This window comes from Gracilinanus agilis, chromosome 4, assembly GCF_016433145.1.
Source record: "Gracilinanus agilis isolate LMUSP501 chromosome 4, AgileGrace, whole genome shotgun sequence".
Lineage (NCBI taxonomy): Eukaryota > Metazoa > Chordata > Mammalia > Didelphimorphia > Didelphidae > Gracilinanus > Gracilinanus agilis.
Window position 1 is genome coordinate 321,660,214 of NC_058133.1, and position 16,128 is coordinate 321,676,341.

The window sequence follows — 16,128 nt, forward strand, 5'->3', positions numbered from 1 at the left end:
TAAGCTGATTGATTAGAATTCGGAATAAATTAGAATATAAGTTTCTCAAAAATTAAAAATTGAACTGAGAAATAGAAATAAGTAAGATATTATTTTATATAATCATGTGACTTTTTGTCAAATGATGCCTTCTCTAATGGTGGGAAGGGGAGAGAGGGAGGGAGTTAACTGAGTATTTTAATGTAAGAAACTAATTAATTTATATTTAGAAAGTTAAAATAAAATAAAACCAATGAAAAGCAGTACATCTTGATCCTTTTGGTCTTTGAAGTATTTAGCCATAGTGAGATCTGTCAAGGTTACCCAGGCCTAAACAGCAGGTGGTTCATTCATAGGACCTTATATCAATATACCATATTCCAGTGCTACCTTGGAAGTGGCGTCCTTCATATTGATGACACCAAACTCAGTCTTCTCATGGTACAAGTCATTACCTTCTTGAGTCCATTTACCAACTCTGGCAAACACAGAATAACTATCATGGGCCTTGGCAACATTGTTGATTAGCTGTGAAATCAATACAATCTTACTCACACCAGTACCGCTAAATAGTCCAATTTTTGACACCTTTGGCATAGTTGACTAAAAGGGCAATAATTCTGATTCCAGTGACCAGAAATTCTTGGTCCTAATTCATCTCTATGAACTTAGGAATCAGCATGAGTAGCAGTGAACTGTTTGCTTTTGACTGGGCCTCTTTCACGGATAGGCTCTCCAATCACGTTCATAATTCTTTCCAGTGTCTCGGGGTCCAAAAGAATTTTGATTCGGGAGCCAGAATTCAGGACTTTCTGACCTCTCACTAATCTTTCATTATCATTCTTAGCAATAGTCTGGTCTTTGCTTTCACCCAGACATTGGGTGATCTCCAAAACCAGTCTGGTTTCCCTATCTTGCATTTCTAAGGCATTGAACATGAGAGGGAGCCCCTTGTTGAACTGCACATCCATCCGCCACAGCCCCAATGATAACCACAATGCATCTTTGGTGGCTACTCTCCTTTAGGGACATCAATGCCACCTTTAACAATGTCTGGGCCTGGGGCAGTGGTCAAACCCCCAAGGCCCTGATGGAACCCCAAGAGCCCCAACATGACAGTTTGAAAAGAGGCTGAATCAATTAATTTTCATAAAGAAATAATGCTATACATACTGCCATCAGGGGGCACTGTGAGCATTTAGCTAAACTTCTTTTCAGTCAGGATACTCAGGGCAATTGATTATTATCTTTCACCCATTGGCTATAATGTTGTAAGTTATGTTGATATGGAGGTATGTGTGTGTTGCTCTTCAAATCTTCCACCATAGCCTCCCACATCCAACCACTCTTCTTTCAGTTATGAAATGAATAAACAAATGAAAAAGTATTTGTTAAGCCCTTAATATGGGCCACACACTGTTTTAAGCACTGGGAATACAGATACAAAAATGTCCCTCTGGAAATTTATATTCTTTTTTTACCTTTATTTTAAATAATTTGTTCCCATATATCTCAGCTCCTCCCTACCCTCCTTGAACTATAGAAAGTATCACCAACAAAAAAGATAGGCATACGTAGATTGTGTCATTCATTTTCCCATTTTCCAGTTCATTCTCTAAATTCCCTTCAAGTTCTATATCTATGTTCCCGTGATCTCTAAAGTCACTTGTAGCTCCATATCAATGAACATTATTGTTTTAGTAAGCAATTTAATTAGAGTAAGTAAACAGTAATGAATAAATTATAAGCAAGAGATATATATCTCAGAAACAGCAGCCATCTCAGATTATCCCTCCGTAGAGCCCTGGGCCTCATGTCAGGAAGATCTGAGTTCAAATTTGGGCTCAGATACTTACTACTTTGTGACCATGGGCAAGTTACTTAAGCTCTGTTTGCAGCTGTTTCCTCAACTATAAAATGGGAATAATAGTGTCTAATTTGCAGGCTTGTTATGAAGATCAAATAAGATAATATTTGTAAAGCCTTCAGCAAGGTGTCTGGCCACCCAGAGTAGGTTACTTTAATGTAAAGTAAAGTAAAGTAAAGTAAAGTAAAAAGTAAATGTAAATGTAAATGTAAATGTAAATATAAAAGTAAATGTAAAGTAAATGTAAAAATAAAGTAAAGTAAATGTAAAGAAATTAGCCTTTTGGAATCTCTATCTAGGAGGCTTTTCACTAGACCTTACTGCAAATGCTCACCTAATCCTGTGAGCAATGAAGATAAAAGGGATAGTAAATGCCTGCTATGTGCCAGAAACCAGGCTAAATCATTTACAAAATTTGTTTTAATCCTCACAACAACCCTCGGAAGAAGGTGCTATTATTATCTCCACATTATCACCGAGGATACTGAAGCAACCAGCAGTTCAGTGATTTGCCCAGGGTCACATAGCTAGAAAAAGTCAGAGGCCAGATTTGAAGTCAGATCTCCCCAACTCCAGGCTTAAACCTAATAATTTATTCTCCTGTAGTACCACCCAGCTGCCTATAAAATTCTGGGCCACTGCAGAAATCTCAACATTTAATAAAAGATCATAATGGACATGCCAAAAAAAAAAAAAAAAGGTTTTTTCAGTCATATAATTTTTGAAAATTCAATTTTATTCTATTTTCATTTACAAATTTTTTTTCTCCTTATGTCTCACTCATTGAGAAGGCAAGAAAAATAAAATTTATAATAAATGTTCATAGACATGCAAAACAAATTCCTGTATTAGTTATGTTCCTTCCCCCCGCCTGTGAAGAAAAAAAAAAGAAAGAAATAGAAGAAAATATGCTTTATTCTGCACTGAGTCCATCAGCTTTCTCTCTGGAAGTAGAGTGTTTCATCATAAACCCTTTGAACTGTGGTTGGTCATTGCATTGATTAGAGTTACTATGTTTTTTGAGTTTGATTATCATAACAATATTGCTAACCGTATAAATTATTTTCCTGGTTCTATTCACTTTGCATCAGTTCATACAAATCTTCCCAGATTTCATATAATATTTTTAATGTGAGTTTTTCAAAATTCATTTAAGACCAGGGCACAGAGAGTTTCAGAGGATGTCACCAAAAGACTTTTCAAAAATGTCTTTTCCAACTTTAAATCAATAATCCTATTATTCATCTGTATATCTATGTGGTACAATGGTTAGGGTGCCAGAGCTGGAGTTAAGAAAGATCTGAGTTCGAATGTGGCCTCAGTCACTTATTAGCTGTGTGAACCTAGGCAAGTCACTTAATGTTTGCTTCAGTTTCTGCATCTGTCAAATGAGCCAGAGAAAGAAATGGCAAACCACTCCAGTATTTTTGTCATGAAAACTCCAAATGGGGTCACAAAGAATGAGACATGGCTGAAATGACTGAACAACAACAATAAAATAATTTATCTGGTTCAGGGGTTCTTAACCTGAAGTCAGTATGTGAATTTGTTTTATAAAAAACAAAAATTTGATAACTATATTTCAATATAGTTGGTTCCCTTTGTAATCTCAAAGTAATACATACATTTAAAGGTTTTCATTTAATTGTATATATTATTCTGAGTGTTATGTTATATACAATATATTATATATGATAGAATTTTATGTGTTAAAAAAGTTATTCTGAGGAGTCCATAGGTTTTATTAGACTGAAAAAGAGGCCAATGAAAATGAATTATTCTCTTAATTTTCAATCTTCTCTAGGATACACTTCAGATTCCCTGTACTTCCTCTGCCATACTACAAAAATCTCTTCACAATGGAAATTCACTTCACCCCTAAACTTCTCATACTGGAAGTACTCTTCTTCCTCTGATTGACTGGTTTCTCTTAGAATCTTCATTATAAAGTACCCAGGTTAGCCATGTCATCATTGCTCTCCAGGCTATTGTGACTCTTTGGACTTTCTCTATCCTGCTTCCTTACCTTGGATACCCCTCTTTCCTCTTTTTTAAGCTTGCTTTTATGTCTCTCCCCATTAGAATGTAAGCTTCTTGAGGGCAGGCACCATCTTCCTTTCTGCTTGTATTTATATAAACAATACATAGTATAGTGCCTAGCACATAGGAAACTCTTAATAAATGCTTGTTGATGTGTTGATAAGTGGTAGTCAAGCCTTTGTTTGAAAATTTCCATGGTGGAAGTAGTCACTCTTTGTGACCCCATTTTGGGGTTTTCTTGTCAAAGATTACTGGAGTTGTTTGCCATTTCCTTTTCCAGATTATATTTCAGATGAGGAAAGTGAAACAATCAGGGTTAAGTGACCTGCCCAGGGTTATACAGCTGGCAAATGTCTGAAGTCAGATTTGAACTCAGGAAGATGAGTCATTTTCCCTGACTCCAGGCCTAGCACTCTTTCCACTGTACTACCTTCTATTTAGAAAGAGCTCTAATTATTTGGAAATTTTTTCTCTATCTGGAGCTCAGATCTGCTTCTAAAACTTCTATCCACTCCTCCGAGTTCTACCTTCTGGAACAAAGTAGATCAAGTCTAATCCTTCTTTCATGTGACAATATTTCAAATGTTTGAGAAAAAGTATTTCTTTTTCTTCCCCTTCCCCTTCCCTCTCCATTTCTCCCTGACAAAAATCTTCTCTTTAATAAGCTAAATATCCTCATTTCTTTCAGTTTGTATTAACTGGAGACCCTTTACCATCCTGATCATCTACCTCTGGACACTTTCCAGACTGACAGCATCTTTCTTAAATTATAATTCAACACGATACTCTCAAGATGGTTTGACACAACTTTAGATGAAACAAAAGAAGGCGATTAATGCCTTAGGAACAGGGTTATAGATGGAAGATCCATTTTCATGGTGATACAAGTACAGAGAATGAAAGAATCCTTCCTCTAACGCCTGGCATAGTTAGGAAGTAGGGATGGAAAGCATAATTCAAGGATAATTGAAACTGGAAGCTCTACATGAGGTTTTTAACCTGAGGTATTAAAATTTTCTTCAAAGAATTTTATAAGTGTGTTTCAATTAATTTAATTGCCTTCCTAATTTAATATATTTTATTTTATGGCTTTACATTATTATTCTAAGGGTCCCACAGTTTTCACCAAACTATCAAAGAGGTCCATGTCACACATGGATCGAGAGGCTTTGGCCTGAGTTGAACATAGGACCAGAATGGTTCTAGATACTATTCCAGTAGAGGTTGAGCTCTTACTTGATCAACATAGTTTAACTGGAATTCTTTTCATGTATCGTGTCTGGGTCACACTTAGATGGACCCTGAGGTCACTTTCACTTCTCAAATCTGGCGTTTCTATGATCTGCTCCATTGAGCTTTGGAAAGGGTGTGGCGAGGAGCTGAGCAAAGGTAATCCAGGGCAGGGGTGCTGTGGGGATGTTGAAAGATCTAGTGGATGCAGAGAGGGACCTGGGAAAAGCAGCTAAAACAGCCTTAAGCAGAAGATCTGGTGTCAAACTTTAGTTCTGCCAGCTAGGTCACCTTGGAAAAATGACTTAATGTCTCTGGGTCTCTGTTTAGGATCAAAAATCTAGAGCTGGAAGAGACCTCAGGAGCAACCTGTCTGCATGCCAACACCTTAATTTTACAAATGGAGAAAGTTAATCTGGGAGAATAAAGAGATTTGCCCAAACTCACCCAAGTAAAAACCGTCAGAGGTAAGATTTGATTCCAAAAGTTGGTGATCTTTCTCTTGTGCCACACCACCTTGACAAAGTAATCCAGCTCATGGACCAGGAATAAAATCCAGGATTTCTGCAGGGCAAATGAGAATTCTACCTCTGAACCACCGATCTGAATGGTTTGGGGCAAGTCACTGGATAATGTGAGCTCTCTATCATAAAATGGGAATATTAACAGCTGTTCAATTTAGCTATTAAATATTATTGTGGCTCAGTGGTTATAGCACTGGACCTAAAGTCAGGGAGACCTTGGCCATTTACCATAGGCAAGTCAGTTAGCCTCCTTTTTTTGTCAACTCTAAAATGAAGTAATAATAGTACTTACCACCCAGGATTGTTATGAGAATTAACAGAAATATTGGCCAAGAGCTTAATATAATGCCTAGCCCATAGCAGGTGTTTGTCTTATTTCCTTCCTTGCTTCCTGTGAAGTTTGGTATAGGAGAAAGCATCCTAGGTAAAGGCTTGAGTTCTAGTCAAACTAGAAGACTTTAAAACTAGAGGATTTATCCATTTCTAAATATTATCACTCTGCATTAATAACACTGCTAAGTGACTTTGATGGGGGTAATTAAATATGAGGTATGACTACCCAGAGAATGAAGATCTCCAGGGAATAGAAAGCATGTGGACCAACTCGGAATTCTTTTACAAACCTACAAATTCTTTTACAAAGAAATTAGAATTGTTTCTTCTGATACTTAACAAGCCCTGTTGGAGTTTTCCCATCAGTACACACATACACACAAAGAAATTTAATATATACCTTTCTTACTGGAATGCAACAAGAAACATTTAGTTAGTAGATGTAAAGTATGCCCCTAAATTTTTCTTACATAAACTGTAAGTATTATCATAGTAAGTCATTTTAATATTACCTTTCAGTCTTGAGTTATGCAAAAATGAGGGAGAGTCACCGCTTGAAGTCCTTAAAAACAATTTAATATGTCTCTTTTCATGTTCTGCCTCCTCCTGCTGCCCCAGATCTTTCTAAAACATTTTAAACCTGGAATTTTCTATGTCTCTTCTCCTCTAAAAGTATTTTGAAAACCTGACATTAAAAAATAATTATGTGACTGAAAAATTACTTTTGTGCATGCACAGTGTGACATTTTTTTGAATGCTGAGATTTCTGCAGTGACTTCTGAGTCACATTATCCCAGAGGATGCTCATCAGATGGCTTTTTTAAACACAGTACGTAGAATGTTTTTGACTTTAGGCATCTGTGTTAACTCTTTCAGTCCATCTGGGTTGTTTGCAGCCCCAGTTTAATGGCAGTGAATAAAATGTTACTGACAGGGGATTAGTTGCTTTTACAATGAGAATGTGTCATAGATTCTACCTTCTTAGTGCTTTATAATTATTATAGTGGTTCTTATAAAAACCTAAGTAGTTTCTGCTTTTGTCTTCCCCAAATTTCACCCATTTGCTCCTCTAGTGCTACCTAAGGAAAACCTATGTTATACAGTTGTTTAAATGGAGATTTTGAACCTTGGACTGCATCCCCCATAAGTCCCTTAATATTTCCCCAAATTTCCTTTAATCTCTCCTACACCTCCATGTGTGCGTGGTCACTTTATTGTTTTATAGTTGGCTGTAACTCTTCCCTCTTCCTCTTTTGCTCTGGTGAGCGGGTTGGTTAGTACCCTTTTAGTTAGCTTTTTATGTTAGTTTATTATTAATAAAAATTTATAAAATATAATAGTTATTGGATATTAATTTTAAAATCCACACAGTTCATAGAATAAGAAACTTCTTTAGAGCTAAAGAGACATTAAAGAGCATGTAAGCTGCTCCCTAATTTTACAGTGGTGGAGATTGGGACTAGAACCCGGGTCCTCAAAGACCCTGTCTAGAGTGCTTTCTACTATACTGCTTAACTGGTCCTCAGAATAACCATGTGATGGGTCGATGGGGATATGATTGGGGATGTAGACTCTAAATGATCACCCCAGTGCAAATATCAATAATATGGAAATAGGTCTTGATCAATGACACATGTAAAAGCGAGTAGAATTGCGCTTGGCTTTGGGAGGGGGTGGGAGGAAGGGAGGGAAAGAACATGAATCATGTAACCATGGAAAAATTTTCTTAATTAATCAATAAAAAAAAAAAAGAAGAACCATGTGAGCTTGGCAGGATAGGTATTCCTAACCCTATTTTGCAAATAAGGGGAATTGAAGTGGTTTAATGACTTGTCCAAAGTCACCCAGTTATTAAGGGACAGATTTTGGGATCTTTAATAACTGCGTGACTTGGATAAGTCACTAAACCACTTCAATTCCTCTTATTTGTATGTGTAGAAATCACATTTAATTCCTGGAAAATTCAGTTATCCGAAACTCTTTCCTCTCCAAAGATATTCATAGGCAGATGGCGCTTGAAACAAGAACAATGTTTTTTACAAGTTTATGGTCAAAGTGAAGACTCCCAACTGAACCCATCAATGAATGAGACCCACAATAGAATATTTTTTACCCCCAGAGATCTGTTCAGTGTCAGTGATTTGCAATTTTGCCCTCTGTAGGACTCCAATAGGGAGAAGCTATGGTTGACTTATCCACCCAGGTTCTCTCTCCTGTAACCCTTCTGCATGTACCCCATTACTTGTTTCCTTTAGCTGTCATGAGTCATTTCTCCATGAGTCATTATTTCTCAATGCTGATTTTGGGCCCTCTCCTCCACCACCTCTATGCATTTCTTGGAGATCCCCTCTGCTCCTAGAGTAGAAGTGGTTGTTCTGTAGCAGAGGTAGAATGGACCACATTTGTTCCTAACAAGGTTAAAATGTAAATGGGAAATATTTCACAAAATAAATAAATATACAATAAAGCATAGATAATGCTATAATGAGGTTTTCTAAGTGACTAGGTATCTGAAGGGTTTCTATTTGAGTATGACTCTCACTTTCTAGCAAACTGCAGTTTTGTTTTCTCAAGGGATCAGTTCTCTAACAGCTGGCCCACATGAAGAGAATTCCAGATGTGTTTATAGGTCTAAAATCCTCTTCCATTATTCTCTTAGACTTTTTCTCTTACCAACACACTAACTACAATCCAGGAAGGTCCCTGAGGGTTTGGAGGACAATTTCTGCTTGCAGCTCCAAGTGAATATAATTAAGTAATACTTTAAATTTTACAAACTATATTACATACACTATTGCATTCAAGCCTCATGAAAACTCTATGAATAATATTATTTTACCTGCATTATGAGTAAACTAAGACTTGGGGCAATTAGGTGTGCAGTAGATAAGAGCACTAGGCCTTGTAAAAATTAAAATTAATCAATAATAAATTAAAATATTTTATTTTATAAGATTTATTAATAATCACTATTAGTAAAGTAATAAGGCAATTATTTAACAAAATAAAAGCATGTGCCCATGGCTAATTTACTTGCTCAAAAGTCCTGCATTGACAGCTTCCCTCATAGGAAGAAAAGAACACTAGACATGGAAATCAACCAAATTTATCTTCTATCTATGTCAGCACATAATGACAGAAAGTCAGTGGACTCCTGGGTAATGTAGTTCAAAGGTACAAGATTTCCAATGACACAACCTGGTGCCTGAAAGACTAGAGTTCAAATTTGACCTCATATACTTATTAGCTGTATGACCTTGGGAAAGTCACTTAACCCGTACATGCATAAAACTGGAGAAGGAAATGGCAAACCCCTTTAGTATCCTTGCCAAGAAAACCCCTTGAAAAGTTGATCCACTGGGTCATGAAGATTTGGACATGACTGAATGACTGAACAACAACCACAACAGAAAACTAAGGTTCAGAGAACTTAGATGACTTGACCATGGTCATATAGCTAATAAATGTTAGAAGTAGGATTAGAATCCAGGTCTTCCAATTGCCAAGTCCATCACCCTTTCTACCATTCCATGCCATGTCTAGAGTTATTGGTTGCCCAAAGGGCAATGGAGACATGTAATGGTGGGCAAAATTTGGCTACAGTGTATTATCAACCAAGAATTTTAATCAGGATATTGTCAAAGATGGATAAAAAAAAAAAGAGGTGATCCTATATGTATACATGTATAACTGTGTACTCCATTGGTACCCGTGTTAATGTCAGATGTAGAGGAAGCCCTCAGTGAATCAGATAGATTTTCTTAGAGGAGATTTGTGGGAGAATGCAAACAAGAACTCTGGGATAAAAAGGGTGAGTGATTTATGATTTGCATCAGTAGAGGAAATACCCACATTGAGGAGATTAACGACCACCTTTAGTATTGAAGATGCATGGACAACTGTACCTTGGATAACCAAACTGCAGACCATATTGCAGGCAAGGACTCCTTTGATCGATGGCTTTGGAGTCAGTGGATGTTTTCAAGATTAGATATTCTCAGAGAATATTTTCAGATCCACACAATAGAGTAGGATAAGAAGACCCTATTTGCCCAATGGGATTCTTCCACTTTGAATTCATTCCCTCATCACTTCTCACCTGGACAATAGCCTTCTGACTGGTCTCCCTAACTTATCTCTTCTCACTCCAATTTATCCTCCTTTTAGCTGCCATTTTGATTTTTCTAAAATATCGTGCAACCATTTCACATCCCTGATGTAAAGGTCCAGTGGGTCATTGTTGTGGTTTGCCGTTTCCTTCCTATGCAGGCAGGAGTTAAGTGACTTTTCCAAGGTCATAGGGCTAGTAAGTGTATGAGATAAAATTTGAATTCTGATCTTTCTGATACCAATGCTCCAACGCACCATCTAAACTGCACATATATGTATATACACATATATCATACACACTCAAATATATGCATGCATGTTGTTAAACATTTACCAGCACTAACATATATCAGTGCTATTGAATGTCTCAAACATGTAAGCTACTGTACCTCAACAGAGAGTAATTACTAACCCCAAATAAACAGAGATTATTTTACTTTGAGAGGAGTCTAATGAAAACTCAAAAGCATGTGTACTAATAGGAAAATTTCTAATTTATTACTTTCAGCCTAGTCAGATTAAGCATATTAATTCTTATTTTCTGCAATTGCATTTATTTTTATAGTGATATTTTTGCAAATGTACATAGTAATGAGTACTGCAATAGGAGATGACCAAGTGTCTCATGAAATTATGTTTCTTGTTACTTTTAAACACATGACAAAACCAATTATATCAGTTCCTTAATTTGTATCTCGAAATAGAACTGGTGAATTATCCTTTCTTATTGCACTGACTTCCTTTTGATTTATAACAAAAATTAATCAGGAAGAGAATAGACTGACTTGCTTGGGAAATTACAAAGCTCTATTATTGACCCCAAATTTTTCCTGAAACAAAGATCCATCTTTTAAAAATCAATATGTTGGAGTGTTATTGTAAGTCATAAAATGATGCACTCTTCAAAGATTTAAAAATAAGCATCACTTAGAAGTCAATGGGGAGGTGCATGGTAGGTATGAACAAGCTATAAAACATAAGTGAGGAACTACAAAGAATTGGAATAAAATATGCAATCAAAGAATTATATGACCTAAAGAGAAATGAGTTGGTCACATCACAAGATTGAAGGCCCATGCACATTACAAGTATTGTTATAATGAAAAAATGAGAAAGGCCCTTACTATACTGAATGGATCAACTGCAGCAAACTTATGGGAAGATATAGGCAAGACTCCTACAAAATGGACAAGTTTATATGGGTTGCAATAAACCAGAATTACTCTGGACTTATTTTTACCAGTTTGTTGTGGTTTGAACAAGTTTATATATTTTATTGATCTTTTCAGAAAAATATTTCTTAGTTGTGTTAATCATCTCAAAAATTTTGTTTTTAATTTTATCAGTCTCTCTGATTTTTAAAATGTCTACTTTTGTGCTATTTTAATATTATCAATTTGTTAATTTTTCAGCATTTTTTCCTCCCTTCTATTAAGATAAAATATTCAAACCCAGGACAATTCTGAAGGACTTATGAGAAAGAATGCTATCCACATCCAGAGAAAGAACTGTGGGAGTAGAAACACAGAAGAAAAACATTTGCTTGATCACATGGTTCGATGAGAACATGACTGGGGATGTAGACTCTAAATGATCACTCTGTTGCAAATATTAATAATATGAAAATAGGTCTTGATCAATGATACATGTAAAACCCAGTGGAATTGCTCATTGGCTAAGTGAGGGGGGAGGAAGGAGGTGAAGAAAAGAACATGAATCATGTAACCATGGAAAAATAGTCTAAATTAATTAAATAAATTATTTTTAAAAAAGATAAATATTCAGGTATATCAATTTTACCCTATGATTACTTTAGATTAATCTCACAAAATGATAACAATGAGACATCCTAACAAAGGTTGTCTCATTTTCTTTCATAAAACTATTATGTCTATGATTTGTTCTTTGACTTACTTCTTCAGGATAACATTACTTAAATTCCATTTAAAACTGTATCCTTTGTTTATATTTCTCTTATTGATTATAATTTTATTACACTGTGATCTATAGAGAATGTTTAATATTTCTTCCTTCTGCATTTATTTATGAGTTCTTTATGACTACCATGTGATCATTTTTTGACAAGCCATTCTGAAAAATAAGAGTTGAATGGCATTTTCATTAACTCTTTGAGAATTTTAGAGTATCAAATAAGTGCCAAACACCAGGGAAGCTATTCATTATTTATACATTTCAGACTGGAAACGTTAATTCCATTTGCCAAAGGAAAGTGCAAAAATAACATTTCTTTTGATTAAAACATTTTAACTATAGAGATTTAAAGTCAGGAGTGTCAAAGGGAGCTTTCTGAATGGAATGGATGATTGTATTAGATGACCTCTAAAATTTCTTTTATGAGGAACTCTAAGATAGTTTATTATAAATATTGTATATTTCAGCAAAATATGATCACCTTGGGCTTCCAAACTTATTTTGAATTTAACCTATTAATTTATCAAGGTAAATACAGTGATTTATCATTTTTCATCTATTGCAAGTAAGATAGGAATGGAAGAGAGAGAGGTCAACTGGATGACCAAGCTTTATAAGATATCTGCATTTTTGTGGAGTCACATAGGTCTATGGTTTGCTACTTGGTTTTGCATGTCGAGAAATTCAACTTTATTACTATTCTTCAAGTAATAGGACACTGGTGTACAGATCCATATTGATCCATATCACAAGATATTGTAGACTAGAATGTCAATTTAAAATAAAAAATATAACTGGCAGACAGGTCAGAATGTGTTATTCTACCTTGTCAAAATTTTCATTGGTAAACAAAATTAATGTTAGAAAGGTGCTTATTGAGGATACAATCAAAATAAAATGAATTTGATATGCCAACCATCTTTTTCTCTACTCAACTGCTACTATTAATAACAATAAAAATAATAACTCCCTCAAAACCTAACCCACTGTCCATATTGAGGGGAGGACAATGGCAAAGCATGAAAATGCTAAGCACTGTGTTATACAGTAAAGTGTGTTGTGAGATCATAGTAGCTTATGGTGGTCTAAATGAACCCTGAAATGCTGGTTAGTGGGGTCTTGATAGTATTCCTATTTGGTGTGGTCTTGGTGGTATTCCTTGATAGTTCCAATTTTACTCCTATTATTATTGTCATTGCAACAAATGACAAACCTGTTGCTATTTGCAATCACAAAATAGTTTTATTTTTCTAGTATTATTCACATCAGCCTATAGGCCAGTTTGAATAGATGGAGTGGCATAGGGTTGTGTATTGGTCCTGCTTGAAATAACATCACTGTGAAGAAATGTGATGTTCCTGCATATTCAGGACAAATCAGAAATACCAATACCTGCCTGCAAGAAATGCTTGAATAAAAAAGGTACTGACCTCTAAAGAGGACAATCCAAGAATGGTCATGTAGTAGGCAGAATATATAAATAATGGCATCTTATGCAGGTACTATATCATTAGCAAAACTGGAGCCAGATCTCACCAATTACAGTTAAGAGTTTCACACTGCTTTTTTGTCAGTTGTTATGTTCCTTGTTGTGTATGGCTAACTGGTGTAGGACTAGTAAAAAAAAAACCAAAAAACAAAAAACTCCCCCTCCCCTCAATAAACAAAACCCTTCATTTCTAAGCCTAGATTAGAAAAAATAAGAGATGAAATGAAGAAGCTACTAAAATTGGAAGAGGAAAATGTTGAAGACCTTGACATCATTGAAAATCTTTATTTAATTAAACTTCAGAAAGGAGATCTAACAATGAAGGAGATGATAAAAAAAAAAGTGGCAACTTGTCCAATGATTTTGATAAGGAAATGGGCAAACTTAGACTGGAATTCCAAAAAGGCCTTTTTGAGTTTGATGTCATGAATCCAACTAGAAGATAAATTTTATCAAAAAGAGTAAGTAAAAAAAAAAAAAGCTAGAATCTGTTATGAAAATTATGAATACATTCTCCCACAGTATTTGACAGAAAGTCAAAAATATTTTGGGATTGTACATGATAGGTTTGTCAGCCATTGCCATGGCAATAATACTAGGAGATCTAAGAATTTATTTTCATATACTGTTATTTTTATACCAAGATCCTGGATTAGAGAGAATTCATATGTCAGAGTCTTGGGTTAGTGGGAATGTTATACAATGAATTTTTTCCTGCCTATGTGACAACTATCACCTGTCAGAGGGGGCTGAGAGGTTGATGGGCCACCTCCTAATTAGCTATTTATCAATTAGAGATGTCTTGGATGCTATTTATAGTTCTTCTGCCTAAGGGACATTCAGAATCTTTCAAGGGGGTCACTGACTGACACTTTATTGGTTATAATTCTATTCTAATCAAAAAATTTATATTTTTACCCAAAACGCAATCTCTGGAAATAATTTTAATCACAACAGTTATGGTGACCACAAAGGAACCATAAATCCTTCTTTTGCTTACCAGAAAAATTTCACTTCAACACTGGACCCATGTGGAAACTTATCTTCCACAAGGAATGATTCCTTTTCTAATAGATAAAATGGAGGGGTGGTGGAAGTCCCTTCCTGTTTCTGATGATCCAATCTTCTATGTATACGGATTATATGTCCTCTGTGTGTATCCTTGTTGGGTCATGTTAACTATATCATTTTGTGTGTCTTTTTTTCATGTGAGTTAAGATAGATAACCCTGGGATGGCAGAGAGAGACAGAGAGACAGAGACAGAGAGAGAAAATAATAGTATACTTGTGATATGAAGGTCTTTTGGGGAAAATATTTTCCCAAAAGAACCTGGTGTTCATGCTGTGGTCAACTCTGAAAAGCATCTGCTTTTCTAGGGTAATTTCTCTTTGAGGGAGTAACTCTCTCAAGAAAAATATATTCTTGGGGGCAGCTAAGTAGCTCAGTAGATTATAAGGATGATGTTAGAAAATAAGTATTATTTTATTAGTTTAGAGATAAGAAGTAGAGAATCTGGCTTGAGGAAATATTTGGAGTTTCAAATAGAGCTGAGAGAAAGTGTTAATTTCAACTGTTGGCAGTTGTAACCATTATTCTATAACAATTACATGCTCTGGGTGTGGCATTCTGGTAGTTGGCTTTGGCATTTGACAGAGCCACAGGCAGCTTCTTTCTCTCTCAGAGCTAGAGAAGGCAACATCTTTGCCTCGTTCTATCTTTGTCTGAGTGAAAGACTTGAAGGAGTGCAGTGTTTTCTTTTCCAACTTGGGAAACACTATTAATTTATCTGTTACTGTGTATAGATTGGCTAAACTTTGAAAAGACCAAAGAAAACCTGGTCTTTGGTTTGGACTCTGAGTATGTTAAGGCTCAGAGTCCTAACCTGATTCTTGTTGAGACTCAACCAGCTAGTCTTGGTTATCTTTATAACTTAAAGGCAAAGTTAAGAATATTAGTGGTAGTTTTAGTTAAAATAGTATAAAATTTTGTTAGATCAGGGAGGATTAGTGTAGCCTGTGAACAGGAGAAGTGTTTCCCTGTGGAACCTGGGAGTTTATTTGGGTGGAGTTAGAATCCCTTAGAATTAGAAATCCTTTTACCCTCATATATTTTAAATAAAAAGTTTATTTTCTATAATAAGAGTCTCTTTAGTGTTCCTTGCGCCTAACCCTGAAGGGAAGTTCATTTTTGAGCTTCATTTCACTTTACCACTGAAGATACTTTTGATAATATCTATCAAAAGTATCTGGGAATCAATTTTAAACCTTTATTTCCTTGGTCTTTGTCCTTTATTTTGGGTTCGTCCCAATTTTATTTTTACAAGATTGAGAGCTGGGCCTAGAGATGGGAGGTCCTAGGTTCAAATATGACCTCAGATATATCCTAGCTATGTGACTCTGGGCAAGTCACTCAATCTCCCTTGCCTAGCCCTTACCATTCTTCTGCCTTGGAACCAATACATAGTATTGATTCTAAGGTGGAAGGTAAGGGTTATTTTAAAAAAAATGAGAAACAAATAAGAAAGGAAAACAAACAAAAAAGAAACAGACAGAAAGAAAGAAAGAAAGAAAGAAAGAAAGAAAGAAAGAAAGAAAGAAAGAAAGAAAGGAAGGAAGGAAGGAAG

At 35.5% G+C, this 16,128-nt stretch overlaps 1 pseudogene; it reads right to left on the bottom strand.

The window, feature by feature from the left end:
* Window positions 1-213: 213 nt before the first annotated feature.
* The window catches only part of LOC123246502, a 138,600-nt pseudogene continuing 122,685 nt past the window's right edge, over window positions 214-16,128 (bottom strand).